This window comes from Alligator mississippiensis, chromosome 16 (genome assembly GCF_030867095.1).
Source record: "Alligator mississippiensis isolate rAllMis1 chromosome 16, rAllMis1, whole genome shotgun sequence".
Taxonomy (NCBI): Eukaryota; Metazoa; Chordata; order Crocodylia; family Alligatoridae; genus Alligator; species Alligator mississippiensis.
The window spans coordinates 29,013,134-29,023,435 of NC_081839.1; positions in this window are offsets into that span (position 1 = coordinate 29,013,134).

The window sequence follows — 10,302 nt, forward strand, 5'->3', positions numbered from 1 at the left end:
GCAAAGGGCCTTGCTAATACAAGGACACATGCATTATCATTTCTCCACGGGATGGTCATCCAACAAGAGGATACAGCTGGGACCCCCATTATACATGCTACAGCATCTAGCATGTACTAGCCAGAGATTTCACACTGTTCTTCTTCGTAGCTTCAGTGAAACACATTTCCCTGTCCATCCAGTCCTGCCAGCAGAATAACTCGCACTCGCCAACATAACCTTGCCTTGTTCCCCAGAGTCTCAGGATTTGGTTAAACAAAGCATTGCTTTGCCCGTCAGCAAAATGAGATGGGCAGAAGGTCAAAAATTCAAGCGAGCCAACCGCCTCTGTCCAACCCAGGGGATAAAGATAACATATGCCAAAAAGTTAAACTGACTGCAACGGAATAACACAGACCCAGAAAGAATGGAAAACCCTTTAGCTTGAAGGACCATCGTCTCACTGCTTGTTAAACTTTTAGCTAAATTGAGTGGGAATTGGACTTGCAGGTCAGAACAGCTTGCTCAATCTGTACACAATGCTATAAATATTCCTTTTCAGACAGCTATTGCATTAGTGTAGAAGAGCACCGTTATCCCAAGTCCCCAACTGGCTAGTAAATTATCTTACTATTTTTCTTTGCAGTAGAGAGAATGTAATTAAAAACGTGAACTGTATCTGTCTGTCTGCAAACATCAAAATTGTCTCCCCTATGAATGACAGACAGACCACCCAGCATTTCTGCTATTTGAGAGACACTGCCTGTTGAAACATATGTTCTAAAGAGCTTTTGCTGTCTTATCTCCCAGAAATGCTATTTTGTCTTGAATTCCAAATGAAGACACAGTGTACTGAGATGTACTTGTGTTTTTTCAAAGGATTTCACTTAACTAGCAATTTTTTAAAAGGTCAGTCATAAATAATTCAGAGGCAGCTGAAATGTCCACTGAACGAATACTCAGGTATGTAGATATAGCTTTATACATACTCATAAGCTTATGGGCCCAACTGAACACATTAAATGCAGAGAATCATATACACCTCACCATGCAATATATGCCATCTCATATGTATACACATTTATATGCATATAGGAAAGCAATGAAACCACATGCATGCACGTTTATGGCTCCAGAAGTCAAGCGGGCACAGGGAGACAGTTATTCACAAACAGATCAAGCTACACTATTCCATCTAAGGATATATAATTATGTAGGCAAAACCATGAATACAGTGAATAATGTCCTTTTCTGATACTGTGTATACAGTGGCAGCAGCTCTACTGCACATTTGATAAAACACCAAGAAATATTCTCTAAGAATCTACTCTATATTGGCCAGGCTGGGTGGTCTTAATAAGCAAGCAGGTCTTTTCCATCTCTGCTTTCTGTATTTCCATTGCATTAAAAAAAAGTCTGTACTTTTATCTGTAGATTGTTTCTATTTATATTGAGAGACAGGATTAGAAGAATATAGTGAAACAAAAAACGGTTGCAAATAGCATTCGTGAAACAGCAAGACATCCCCACACCATATGTGATAAGTATACCATCTTGCAAATCTTTTGAAAATCTCAGGCATGCATTATACAGGTGGTAAGAGCAGATGATCATTATCATCCCTTCTGTTTTCAGAATATACAAATCCCTGTTGCAGACATTTCCAATCTGGTTCTGTCTAGTAAGTGTCTTTTTCTCAGGATAGGAAGATCTTGGAAGCCAGTGCACAGATAGAAAAGCAGCTATCTGCTGTAACTCATAGCGCTTCACAGGAAGCGCTATGAGTGACAACAATCTCCTGGACATACCAAAATTGCCTCATGTTCACATGCAAATAAGGGAAGGGGTACCATGCTTTCTTTGCACCAAAAGCAGCTCTTGCAAACTCACCCATGAAACCCCAACTTCGTATATGTAGGGGGAGTAATATTGCCCTCCACTGCCCAACTCACAGAAAGGATGCAAGGCCTGCTCCTGGTTGTGCATCCAGCTGGAAAGCTCTTCCACAGGTTAGGCAGCAGAAGCTCATACTTTTGGAATAGAAGGATCCAGGTTCTAAACATGGTCGACTACCTGCATGGGCGTGCATTAGGGTTTATTAAGTCCAGATTGACTGTAGCATTACCTTTATTTTATTTATATTTCAAGCTCCTCAGGGCCAAGACCATCTTCTTGTACTTTTTTACAAAGCCCTACATGACTAGGAGTGGGTATTATTACAATGCAAATAACAGCAGCATTTTTGTCACATACAGCATTGTCTTCACCATCACATACACACTGCACGGTTAGCCTTTCACCTGGAACCTCCAGGTCACTTTCTGAATTTACTGTTGACAACCATCCCCTTTAGCCAAGGCTGCAGGGGTGTGTAATTAAAACCATGTTATGTTGAGCTGTTGTCAAAGTAACAGCAGGGTTCACATGGCTATCACTTTACAAACTGTTTATGGGGATTCTTGTTAATTCTCACAGTAACACATTGTGACAAGTTGTTTAAAAGATCACTAAAACATTTATAACTTAAATACACACGTACCAACAAGGAGGACTTGACTTCTCATGGAGTACCAGCTCCTTACCCTTTTTACCAAACTTTGAAAAGATGGAGGAACAAAGAAAAGCTGAAGAAGACTGGACTGGAGACAAAGGACTAAAAATACAGAAGAGAGTAACTGGACCAAAAAAGCCAACAAAATAGAACTGTGCCTTGTATAATGCTTAACATTTTCTAAACACTACGTTCAACATCCAGGATGACTGGGTAGTCTGCATTCAGATAGCAAGAGCTTTTAATATTTTTGATAGATGGAACAGTTTAACAGCTTTAATTAAAATCCAAATGTTTTATGGGAACATTTCAGTTTGGAGGATTTTTAATAGAAAAAGACATTTAAAATGTCTCATTTCACCAGCGTCATAATGTTTCATTTTGATTCCATCCATTTGACTAATTTCATTTTAACTGTTATATGTATGTATGTTAATTAATCTATATGTTGAAAGGAAATGTCTAGAAACTATCAAAATGAAATGTTTCAATGGTTACAATTGGGGAAGGGGGGAAGAGGAGGGTTTGTAATGTTTGATTCTCAGGAATGTTCTGCTTATTGATCTAATTTAAACTGAAAGTGTTGGTTAAAATGTTAGGGAATTGCATTACATGAAATTCTGGTTCCTAATGAGCTCTACAAATATGGAAAGAGTAGGGCTAGCCTGAAATTAGAACTCTATTCCATGACAAAATCAGAGGTTTTAAAAATTGTTTCATTCTTGGTCAGAAAACAACACGAAGATCTATTATCTTAGCGAGTCATGTAGAACGAATGAGACCCAGTTTGGGCCCTACTTGCAAGCAGAGAAAGCACAGCCTTCAGCATGGGTTTCCTGCTTCTCAGGTGGTTGTTGACTAACAGGCTATTGACGGTTCTGGGCTCTCACTCCACCTCCGAACCCTTGACTTTTAACCATAAATTCTCTGTTGGGCCAGAGAAAACCTCCCCAGCAGAAGTTTCACCAAAACCAATCCACATCCACCATAAGGTCCAGTTTTGATCAGTTGGCATTTCTAAAAAATCAGAGGTTTTAAAAATAGATCTTAACGTTGTTTTCTGACCAAGAATGAAACAATTTTTAATTTTTTCATGGAATGGAGTTCAAGAAAAGGACACATACCAAATCCTTATGAAACAAAGCCAAACTCTATTCTCTTGACTCAAAATGAATGCAGTAGCCACATTGCACATTACTATATTTTAGTCCAAGATGCTGAAGTCAAAAAAAAAGTTATCTGGCTTCTAAAATTCCTCCCCATAATCTCTTTCTTAGAATAAATGGAAGACTTCAGCTTCATGTGACAAGCAAACATCTCTGGAAGAGAAAGTCTCCAATTATGAACAGGACTTTTCTATCCAGAAGCCAAATCGAGCCAGAAAGTTTCCTTCCAACGTTTTTCTGTTGTTTTAATAAACCAAAGCTGGAAGACAATTTAGCTGTAAAAAGTAACCCCATTCCATCTAGTTCCTGTCCAGGTGCAAACAAGGACTCAGGAAATATTCTTTCAATTACTGTACAAAATTTCACTCAACTAGCCGAAGATTAATCTAGTTATTGTGCACCGCCTCTTTCTGCTGAGCACTGAATGCAGGATACCAGACAATAGCCACATCTCTACCAGCTGGGCACTGAACCAAGCCTCCCAGACCCTAGGTAACTGCACAGGTTCTGCCTCGCAGATCCCTAGATCATCATACAAAGGCCACACCATTTGCGCATTGAACTCAGCCATCTGTGCGCTAAAGCTAGGTTCACTTTCTGCAGGCTAAGAAAGTATGTTGCCCACATCCCATGCGTCAGGGAATTATGCATTTGAATCCAGAGAATGTATTGGTATAACAAGCTACTCAGATGTTGTCCAGGCATAAAAAAACCAGACTCCTAACACATCCATTAGAGCAGCTAGCAAGCTATCCAGAATAAGCTTAAACCTACTGAATTTGGTTTTCAGCACCATCTGTTTCTGATCTAGTGGCAGGTTGCTACGTAGCACAGTGCTATGAATTAAACTACGTACAGCTTAAGCATGGAGAATTTGAATTTACTATAAACAAGGCAAGGCAAATAACTCAAGAGAGATCAGCCACAGGGCACAACTGAAGTGCCTGATGCTTTCCTCCATTACTTTTGTTGAGTGACATGCGAAGGAAAGCGCTGTTCTCCATGCCGCGAGTTCCAATTCTACCAAAAATAACAAAATAAAGAAATTCAATGCACAAGGAAGCATCTAAATGACAAACACCATTCACAAGCAAGCCCCCTCTCCATCCCAGCCTCTCTCATCTGGCTCATTTCAGATGAAACCTTTAACCTCCTCCTCTTTCTCCCCTCCCCCTTTTTATATTTTTAAGTCAGTTGTAGAAATTTAGGCTGGAGTTTTCCAGGTTGGAGCCTTCAAGTCCCTGTCAGCAGAAGCCTGTGAGTAATACTTAGAAGTTTGCAAAAATCTGACACCTGCCACTTTCCATTGAGCTTTGGGTGGAAAATGTCCCTGGCCTCTTCCATTTTTAATGTCAAAGTCAGCCTGGCGGAAGAGATTACCTCCAGGTAAAGTCATTCAGCACAGGAGCTTGAGTCTGCAGAGCCCCTCCTCTCCCACTCAGCAGATGCATCACTATTTTCAATACCGTTCAGCCCTCCAGACCAGCTGACTCTTGAGAACAGAGCAGAGAAGACCCTTCCCTTCCTCCTTTTTCAGGTCTTGAAAATCATCTCCTTTGGAGCAGGAAGACACTAATTCATGGCACGGTAGTCTCAAACTACCTGGAAGTAAGCACCCAAAAATCTGGTTCTTAGACACATCTTTCGGCATGGGCCTCTTTTAGCATAGGGCACTGTTTGGCATTGGAAAGTAAACCTGGTTGGGAAGAAAGGAACTGAAATTCTGCTATGGTTGAGCCTCCTTTAATGCAGTGGCTAGCGAGTGGGCCCCACTACTTCGTACTGCCTAAGGAACATGCATTCCTCACATTCCTCTGATCTCTCTCCAATTGGAAAATCAGGCCAACCAGACCTGTCAGCCAACTTTCTCTAACACACGGCACCCTCGGGAGAGGCTTAGGGTGGACTTATGCTGCAGAACATCCTTCACTGAGTTTAATGGATTCAGCTAGTGCAAGACAAAGTGGGTTGGTTTTTTTTTTTAACAAAACCTTCAAAAACTTGCTGAAAGTGTTGGTTAGAGCTGAATATTATAAATGGAGGGTTCTAAAATAGAAAGAAATAAAAGCAAAGAGATGTCAGCCTCTCCCCACTAATGTCATAAGATACTGATACTCTTTACTTATTGATGTAGCATGCTCACTCCAGCCTGGCAATCTCAACATCTTCATGAATATTTCTATGTACGGGGGAGAAGATCCTTCTGCTTTCTAGCCCATTCTCACTGGGGACAGGAAAACAGCCTCTTTAAGGAGTCCAGGCCATTAAAATGCAGGTGGTAAGAAGCTGCTTTGTCCAACTGCTTGTCTTAAAATAGCCTTTTTCAGGAAGTGTCAAGTGCTCAGTCTCTAAATCTCCAGGAACATCCTGGAGATGATGTATACATCGGCCTGCTTATTGTTGTTATTTACAGCACCACGTACCATGTGTTAGGACCGTCCCAACATCCAAAAAGGATAGTCACTGCTTCAAGGAGCTCAAAGTTTAAGAACAGAGACTTGAGAGGGCAGAAGAAAGAGAATAATAATAAGCAGTGTATGTACAAGCCCGCTGTAACCAGCGATCAATCTGTAAAAGGAGCTTAAGACTGGACAGCAAAGGGGCCATCTGGAAAAGTTCAGAGACCTCATATCATGGAGTAAATGAACTGTGTGAACAGAAGCACAAAGTTTCAACAGTCCAATAACTCTCAGAGCTAAAACACAAGGACTAAATAGCACATGTAATAAAATATTTTGTACTTACATACTGCTGTACTTCCAAGGACTGCAAAACACATGAACATAGTAAATGCAGTCTCTTACCTCCCTACTCTGTGCCACAAATGTAAACTGGAAGAGGCCTGCCCAAGGGGCTCTACCCTATATGCAGAGCTGGGAACTGAAGGTAGGAGTTAGCAGGACACCCCGTTTTTTTCTCTAACCACTGGACAATATAACATGACTTTATTCTTACAAGTTATTATGGTTGAAGGTAGTGGACCAGGTGAAATCAGAACACCTTTGTGCTAGGCACCATGCAAATATTCAGCAGGAGATGATCTCTGCCAAATCTTCAATGAGAAAGGAGCAAAAGAGGAGGGGCATTTTCCCAATTGTACAAATGTAGAAATTGAGACGCACAGAAATCAATGACTTGGCCAAGGTGACAACACTGGACGGGTGAGACATCTGGGAATTGAGCCCAGACCTTCCAAGTCCGAGGCTATATTCTTAAAAGAAAAATCTTCCTTCCTTCAAATAAACTAGTCTGATGTTTCTAACTGCTTGGCTACCTAAAGACATCATACACTTTATCTCACATCCTGCCCAAATCCAGTTTGCCTCCAGAAAACATTTACTGCAAAGTGTTGAAGAGTCTCTTCACATACTCATTTTAACATAGCTTTATATCAGCCCACTCCTTGATACAGGGTCAGAAACAAAGCTACTCATTAAGCAAGAGTTCTTGCCTACCACTGCCAACTTGAAGGAATTGTTTTAAACTAATCTGTCTTCTACGCACTAGCACTTATCTCTTTACATAGAATAAGGGATATGTGCATCTTTGCCTGAAGCAAAACTTTGCAGTATAACTTTTCTTTAGTTTGCCTTAATAAAACATTCTCATTTTAGTATTTGTCCTCTTCAAGTTCTCCAACACAAGTTATATAACTCTACAAGTCCACATAACACCAAGTCTAGGTTTCATAGGAGGCATAACCCAACACCCAAATCCACACTCCGAGTACAATATGCCACCTAGCACGCTGGTATACTATACATAACTGATCAGGGAGTGATTCCAGCATTCAGATCCAGGAGCTGACCTAATGGCCAGCTAATACTTATTTATAGCTCCTATGATAGGCATTCGAGTTTTGTATAAAACTGCAAAGAACATTTAAACTGCACAAGAATTACCTTCTCCCCTTCATCTCTGGAATGACAGACACTACATACTGGTTTATTAAGGCATTTAAGTACAGGTTAATACCTGATTAAGACCCAACATTAAAGCTGAAAATTTCAGGGAATAAAGATGTGAACAGTTGCTTTGGACTTTGGCATAGTCCAAAGACTTTTGGACTTAGGATATTAGGGAAAAGCAAGAGACTTACAAAAATGTGCAAGGAGCACAAAGGGCCAAGACTCTGGGTTTCTTCCTTTGCCAGAAAGAGACTACCCCACACAACATAGCATAGCATCCCTATTACCAGACTAAGGGATTAGTTTTGATCATTGGTGCCACTCACTGAAATTCCCTTGGAAGTCTCCCAAGCAAGTACTGGCCATGCTGAATCCTGCTGGTCTGATGAAATTTAACAGGACCAGGGTCCAAGACACTCTTCCTGTAGGCAAGCTGGGTTTGGGTCTGGATGCTGTGTGAACCTGCCTTTGAGGTTAATTGCATTTGGCCCTTCATTCCTGCCCTGAAAGACAGTGCATGTGCATTTATAGGCTGGGATCTCAAACCTTAAAGGATTTAGCACTCAGTTCCCATTGAAATTCAGTGGATGCTGGTCACTTAGGTCTCTTGAGATTCTTTGCAAATCCCAGCCATAAACATATTAAGTGCTTGGGGCTTTTGAAGGTCAGAAATATTCATCTGTACTTCATCCTCCAATTCCTACATTTCTCACTGATGCATGTGATTTTTCATATTAAGGGGCAGTCTTTGTTTGACTTGCTTTTCCATTTCTGTTGAAGGAAATACGATGTAAACCAAACTGTGGTTGATACGAGCATTATCACCTCAGCTTTACAATGTCCATGGAGGTAAAATTCACATCTAGGTGCTGTTCCTAGCACAGTTTCCATAAAATGGAAGGGGGTGGGGAATCATAGGTCTTTATTTGGCTCTTTACTCAAGGAAAACACCTCTTGGCTTGGCTCAATCAGATCATCCTGTGCAGCAGTCAAAACACGGCTGCCCCCACAAGTCTTACTCTAATTGACATCTTCCCTCAGGATACCTGCCAAGGTAGCAATCTCTCTTAAGCTAGTTTCCCTTTGCCAAATGTTTCCAAATGAATGGAGCCAAAATCTTAAAACCATCTTGGGTTACTTCTCTGCAAGGGTGTAATGACCTTCAGAGAGAAAAAAACAGAAACAAAATTTATTCAAGGCAAGCAACGTGGGTTTTATCCCATAAGTCCTCTTGTATGACCCTACAAGTCTCTTACAAGTTGTGAAACCCCTCCCTATTTTTTTTTTACTCTCCAAATATCAGGTGGTCATCTGCTAATTGCAGCAAAAAACTCTTCTGCAATAGCAAAGACAAACTCTGCACTGTTTTAAGTGAACTGGAAAACAAATACAAATATACCCAGTGTCTCATAGCAATTTGTTTAGAACTGGGGAGATCCTCATGGAGAAGTGAGGGATGTGTATCCCAGCCCCAGTGTCAACACACATTAGCTTGTCTCATTATAAAATACCTTTAGTTTGACCCTGGGTGTTATGGCATGATGTATAGGAAGCACAGGGCAAAATCCTATAGGCGATCATGATCATGATGATCATGGGCCCTTCTAGTCTTTGAATCTGTGAAAGCTAGGTCCCTAGAACAACTATACTTCAAAAAACCTAAAGGACCTTCTAGCACACTAGCTTTCTCCAACAGTTAGTTTTTAAAAGACACAAGAAGCCTCAGAATGGACCATTATGGACTAACCCAACACACAAAGAAAGCTTTCCATTCCCCAAATATCAGGCATTTAGTGATCAGATTATACCCTGAGATTTAGGACTTTCTGACCCTGAGATTTAGGACTTTCTGTCCCTTATACATTTCTTAACTCTTATAAAAAAAGCAAATAAGAAAGTGCAAATTAGGGCACATCACTTCTTCACCACTAGCAAAATCATGACTGTAACGGGATTTGTGCCACATTTCCATAGGGCCAGGTTTTCAGTTTAGGTGTTTCTACCCCAGGCATGATGGAGAAGCAACTAATGCTCTTGGTGCAGCTCCCTAAAAGTATGACTTTGGTCTTTCTACAGATAGTAAAACACTGGATTTTGTTAATATTGTTAGTAATAATATTTCGAAGTTATAAGCAACTCCCTCCAGAAAGTCTCAAAAAACGTTTCCCAAGTGCATTTAGTGCCCCTCTAGCCATCACCACAAAAAACATTGTTATGTTCATTTTACAATGAAAAAACAAGAGACAAGAAATGGCTCATCCAAGGTTGCTCAGCTGATGAATGTGAACAATGGGAATAGAAACAAAATCCCGGTTTCCAGTGCTCTGTGCTAAACCCTAAACAGCACTTTTACCCTTTCAAAGCCTTCACAGTGCCTTTGCTCAAATTCTCTCAGTGACTGGAAAAAATATATCTTCACTACAGGCAAAAATGGGGTCTAAACTTAGCCACGTTTCTGGCAAACCCTGACAGTACAGTGTTCGATTTGCTCTGCTTAGCAGAAATGCTTCACAACTCAGTAGGAAGAGTGCAATCTGCCCTCCCTCCAACGATATACTATTATCCATCTACTTAGAAGTTCCTCACCCTTTCTAGCATCTGAGCAACTCAGCATTACCAAATAGATTTTATGCTCTCTACATAGTAAAGGAATATTTATTATCCCCTTTAGTCTATGAGGAACTGCAGCACAGGATAA